The 6,293-nt window shown below is 46.0% G+C and overlaps 1 non-coding gene across 1 annotated transcript; it reads left to right on the top strand.

The window, feature by feature from the left end:
- Positions 1-5,552: 5,552 nt before the first annotated feature.
- Trnai-aau (transfer RNA isoleucine (anticodon AAU)) lies at positions 5,553-5,624 on the top strand. The gene has a single exon. It is a non-coding gene; the product is annotated as a tRNA-Ile (tRNA).
- Positions 5,625-6,293: the final 669 nt, after the last annotated feature.

Genomic DNA, 6,293 nt, shown 5'->3' on the forward strand with positions numbered 1-6,293 from the left:
CAAATCCTCAGGGGTGTGAGCGTTTCGAGATGAGTCGTATACATGTAAATGTTGGTCGTCAGTGACCGTGTGGCCTTATGGATAAGGCGTCGGACTTCGGATCTGAAGATTACAGGTTCGAATGCTGTCACGCTTGTATTTTTCCAGTTCTGAAAAAGAAACATAACGTTTTAATGTAGCAATTGAGCAGTACGAAACCGTCTGAATGTTGCTGTTGACCATTTTTTGCTTGGAGATGCTCTTGAGCTTGAAACACACACAACAAGACCGGTGTTAACTAGCGAAATGGTCGGCAGAGTGCCGACACAGCGAGTTCTGACTATCACTTGCACATCTAAAACAACGTCGGAAAGTAACTCGTTCGGCTTTTCAGTCACATAAAGTATGTGTGTTAATTTTGACGCCACTAGCTCTGCATGTTGTCATGCAATTTCTTTACCTCTCAGAAATGATTATGACATAAAAGTGAAGTACGTGACGAGTGTGACGTTAGGAAAACATTAGGCATCATGGAGAGATTCTATATGGGACCACCCAACCCAAACGAGTACTGTATGACGTGCTACCTGGCAGGTATTCACCGAGGTAGCCGGCTAGCTCAGTCGGTAGAGCGTCAGACTCTTAATCCCAGGGTCGTGGGTTCGAGCCAGACGCTGGGCGGAACGGAATTTTGTTCCGCTGCAGGTGTAAATTACCGTTTTTCTGATTAACGAGATTTAATGGAAATAGCAACTTTAAACTTTGCCTACGTCTCTGTCAGTCGCAAGGAAACTGTATTTGAAGGTGAAGGTGATTTTGTAGATATGTGTGAAAGACATGTTCTGAAATGCAAGTGTTGTTGTTTGGAGAGCACATCGGTTACGTGTCAGATGTGTAGCCAAGCAGTAATTTGTCGAAATAGCTGCAAATATTAGCCGGTAATATGAAGTGTTGTCAGCTAAAGTCTGATGATGCAGACGACCGTAAGGACGAATTACCCAAGAGTACCGCTAGGCCGCGCCTCTTTAGCTCAGTGGTAGAGCACTGGTCTAATAAACCAGGGGTCGTAAGTTCCATCCTCACAGGAGAAAGATGAATTTTGGAAATCAGTTGCGCGTCGTGGCCGTATAGCAAACAGTACCTGTGATGACGAACAATTAGCGACAGGCGTTTTTTTAAGAATTACTCTCAGATGCGATTAAGGCGAATGGCGCAGATAAAGCATTTGCCAAAGCGGTACAGCATAAGGTGGGACGAGGCAGTCTGAATTACATTTTATAGATGTATTTCTCACATATCTCAGAGCCTCTCGCGATATTCGTCGTCGTCGTCGTCGCCGCCGCCGCCGCCGCTTCTGCAGAAGTAGCAAATGGCAATCGTAGCAAATGCGGCGAGGGACGCCCTGCCTTCGATTCCGAATGCACAAAGTGTGTGGTCTTGTTTCTCAGTCTATATTTGGTCGGTCTCATCAGAGGTTGAATGTAACGAATGGGTGGGAAAGAGCAAGGGGCAGCGGCTGTGTAGAACAAAAACACAAATCCTCAGGGGTGTGAGCGTTTCGAGATGAGTCGTGTACATGTAAATGTTGGTCGTCAGTGACCGTGTGGCCTTATGGATAAGGCGTCGGACTTCGGATCTGAAGATTACAGGTTCGAATGCTGTCACGCTTGTATTTTTCCAGTTCTGAAAAAGAAACATAACGTTTTAATGTAGCAATTGAGCAGTACGAAACCGTCTGAATGTTGCTGTTGACCATTTTTTGCTTGGAGATGCTCTTGAGCTTGAAACACACACAACAAGACCGGTGTTAACTAGCGAAATGGTCGGCAGAGTGCCGACACAGCGAGTTCTGACTATCACTTGCACATCTAAAACAACGTCGGAAAGTAACTCGTTCGGCTTTTCAGTCACATAAAGTATGTGTGTTAATTTTGACGCCACTAGCTCTGCATGTTGTCATGCAATTTCTTTACCTCTCAGAAATGATTATGACATAAAAGTGAAGTACGTGACGAGTGTGACGTTAGGAAAACATTAGGCATCATGGAGAGATTCTGTATGGGACCACCCAACCCAAACGAGTACTGTATGACGTGCTACCTGGCAGGTATTCACCGAGGTAGCCGGCTAGCTCAGTCGGTAGAGCGTCAGACTCTTAATCCCAGGGTCGTGGGTTCGAGCCAGACGCTGGGCGGAACGGAATTTTGTTCCGCTGCAGGTGTAAATTACCGTTTTTCTGATTAACGAGATTTAATGGAAATAGCAACTTTAAACTTTGCCTACGTCTCTGTCAGTCGCAAGGAAACTGTATTTGAAGGTGAAGGTGATTTTGTAGATATGTGTGAAAGACATGTTCTGAAATGCAAGTGTTGTTGTTTGGAGAGCACATCGGTTACGTGTCAGATGTGTAGCCAAGCAGTAATTTGTCGAAATAGCTGCAAATATTAGCCGGTAATATGAAGTGTTGTCAGCTAAAGTCTGATGATGCAGACGACCGTAAGGACGAATTACCCAAGAGTACCGCTAGGCCGCGCCTCTTTAGCTCAGTGGTAGAGCACTGGTCTAATAAACCAGGGGTCGTAAGTTCCATCCTCACAGGAGAAAGATGAATTTTGGAAATCAGTTGCGCGTCGTGGCCGTATAGCAAACAGTACCTGTGATGACGAACAATTAGCGACAGGCGTTTTTTTAAGAATTACTCTCAGATGCGATTAAGGCGAATGGCGCAGATAAAGCATTTGCCAAAGCGGTACAGCATAAGGTGGGACGAGGCAGTCTGAATTACATTTTATAGATGTATTTCTCACATATCTCAGAGCCTCTCGCGATATTCGTCGTCGTCGTCGTCGCCGCCGCCGCCGCCGCTTCTGCAGAAGTAGCAAATGGCAATCGTAGCAAATGCGGCGAGGGACGCCCTGCCTTCGATTCCGAATGCACAAAGTGTGTGGTCTTGTTTCTCAGTCTATATTTGGTCGGTCTCGTCAGAGGTTGAATGTAACGAATGGGTGGGAAAGAGCAAGGGGCAGCGGCTGTGTAGAACAAAAACACAAATCCTCAGGGGTGTGAGCGTTTCGAGATGAGTCGTATACATGTAAATGTTGGTCGTCAGTGACCGTGTGGCCTAATTGATAAGGCGTCGGACTTCGGATCTGAAGATTACAGGTTCGAATGCTGTCACGCTTGTATTTTTCCAGTTCTGAAAAAGAAACATAACGTTTTAATGTAGCAATTGAGCAGTACGAAACCGTCTGAATGTTGCTGTTGACCATTTTTTGCTTGGAGATGCTCTTGAGCTTGAAACACACCCAACAAGACCGGTGTTAACTAGCGAAATGGTCGGCAGAGTGCCGACACAGCGAGTTCTGACTATCACTTGCACATCTAAAACTACGTCGGAAAGTAACTCGTTCGGCTTTTCAGTCACATAAAGTATGTGTGTTAATTTTGACGCCACTAGCTCTGCATGTTGTCATGCAATTTCTTTACCTCTCAGAAATGATTATGACATAAAAGTGAAGTACGTGACGAGTGTGACGTTAGGAAAACATTAGGCATCATGGAGAGATTCTGTATGGGACCACCCAACCCAAACGAGTACTGTGTGACGTGCTACCTGGCAGGTATTCACCGAGGTTGCCGGCTAGCTCAGTCGGTAGAGCGTCAGACTCTTAATCCCAGGGTCGTGGGTTCGAGCCAGACGCTGGGCGGAACGGAATTTTGTTCCGCTGCAGGTGTAAATTAGCGTTTTTCTGATTAACGAGATTTAATGGAAATAGCAACTTTAAACTTTGCCTACGTCTCTGTCAGTCGCAAGGAAACTGTATTTGAAGGTGAAGGTGATTTTGTAGACATGTGTGAAAGACATGTTCTGAAATGCAAGTGTTGTTGTTTGGAGAGCACATCGGTTACGTGTCAGATGTGTAGCCAAGCAGTAATTTGTCGCCATAGCTGCAAATATTAGCCGGTAATATGAAGTGTTGTCAGCTAAAGTCTGATGATGCAGACGACCGTAAGGACGAAGTACCCAAGAGTACCGCTAGGCCGCGCCTCTTTAGCTCAGTGGTGGAGCACTGGTCTAATAAACCAGGAGTCGTAAGTTCCATCCTAACACGAGAAAGATGAATTTTGGAAATCAGTTGCGCGTCGTGGCCGTATAGCAAACAGTTCCTGTGATGACGAACAATTAGCGACAGGCGTTTTTTTAAGAATTACTCTCAGATGCGATTAAGGCGAATGGCGCAGATAAAGCATTTGCCAAAGCGGTACAGCATAAGGTGGGACGAGGCAGTCTGAATTACATTTTATAGATGTATTTCTCACATATCTCAGAGCCTCTCGAGATATTCGTCGTCGTCGCCGCCGCCGCCGCCGCCGCCGCCGCCGCCGCCGCCGATTCTGCAGAAGTAGCAAATGGCAATCGTAGCAAATGCGGCGAGGGACGCCCTGCCTTCGATTCCGAATGCACAAAGTGTGTGGTCTTGTTTCTCAGTCTATATTTGGTCGGTCTCGTCAGAGGTTGAATGTAACGAATGGGTGGGAAAGAGCAAGGGGCAGCGGCTGTGTAGAACGAAAACACAAATCCTCAGGGGTGTGAGCGTTTCGAGATGAGTCGTATACATGTACATGTTGGTCGTCAGTGACCGTGTGGCCTAATGGATAAGGCGTCGGACTTCGGATCTGAAGATTACAGGTTCGAATGCTGTCACGCTTGTATTTTTCAGGTTCTGAAAAAGAAACATAACGTTTTAATGTAGCAATTGAGCAGTACGAAACCGTCTGAATGTTGCTGTTGACCATTTTTTGCTTGGAGATGCTCTTGAGCTTGAAACACACACAACAAGACCGGTGTTAACTAGCGAAATGGTCGGCAGAGTGCCGACACAGCGAGTTCTGACTATCACTTGCACATCTAAAACAACGTCGGAAAGTAACTCGTTCGGCTTTTCAGTCACATAAAGTATGTGTGTTAATTTTGACGCCACTAGCTCTGCATGTTGTCATGCAATTTCTTTACCTCTCAGAAATCATTATGACATAAAAGTGAAGTACGTGACGAGTGTGACATTAGGAAAACATTAGGCATCATGGAGAGATTCTATATGGGACCACCGAACCCAAACGAGTACTGTATGACGTGCTACCCGGCAGGTATTCACCGAGGTAGCCGGCTAGCTCAGTCGGTAGAGCATCAGACTCTTAATCCCACTGTCGTGGGTTCGAGCCAGACGCTGGGCGGAACGGAATTTTGTTCCGCTGCAGGTGTAAATTAGCGTTTTTCTGATTAACGAGATTTAATGGAAATAGCAACTTTAAACTTTGCCTACGTCTCTGTCAGTCGCAAGGAAACTGTATTTGAAGGTGAAGGTGATTTTGTAGATATGTGTGAAAGACATGTTCTGAAATGCAAGTGTTGTTGTTTGGAGAGCACATCGGTTACGTGTCAGATGTGTAGCCAAGCAGTAATTTGTCGAAATAGCTGAAAATATTAGCCGGTAATATGAAGTGTTGTCAGCTAAAGTCTGATGATGCAGACGACCGTAAGGACGAAGTACCCAAGAGTACCGCTAGGCCGCGCCTCTTTAGCTCAGTGGTAGAGCACTGGTCTAATAAACCAGAGGTCGTAAGTTCCATCCTCACAGGAGAAAGATGAATTTTGGAAATCAGTTGCGCGTCGTGGCCGTATAGCAAACAGTACCTCTGATGACGAACAATTAGCGACAGGCGTTATTTTAAGAATTACTCTCAGATGCGATTAAGGCGAATGGCGCAGATAAAGCATTTGCCAAAGCGGTACAGCATAAGGTGGGACGAGACAGTCTGAATTACATTTTATAGATGTATTTCTCACATATCTCAGAGCCTCTCGCGATATTCGTCGTCGTCGTCTTCGTCGTCGTCGTCGTCGTCGCCGCCGCCGCTTCTGCAGAAGTAGCAAATGGCAATCGTAGCAAATGCGGCGAGGGACGCCCTGCCTTCGATTCCGAATGCACAAAGTGTGTGGTCTTGTTTCTCAGTCTATATTTGGTCGGTCTCGTCAGAGGTTGAATGTAACGAATGGGTGGGAAAGAGCAAGGGGCAGCGGCTGTGTAGAACGAAAACACAAATCCTCAGGGGTGTGAGCGTTTCGAGATGAGTCGTATACATGTAAATGTTGGTCGTCAGTGACCGTGTGGCCTAATGGATAAGGCGTCGGACTTCGGATCTGAAGATTACAGGTTCGAATGCTGTCACGCTTGTATTTTTCCAGTTCTGAAAAAGAAACATAACGTTTTAATGTAGCAATTGAGCAGTACGAAACCGTCTGAATGTTGCTG

The sequence above is a fragment of the Schistocerca gregaria genome, chromosome 4, assembly GCF_023897955.1.
Source record: "Schistocerca gregaria isolate iqSchGreg1 chromosome 4, iqSchGreg1.2, whole genome shotgun sequence".
Taxonomy (NCBI): domain Eukaryota; kingdom Metazoa; phylum Arthropoda; class Insecta; order Orthoptera; family Acrididae; genus Schistocerca; species Schistocerca gregaria.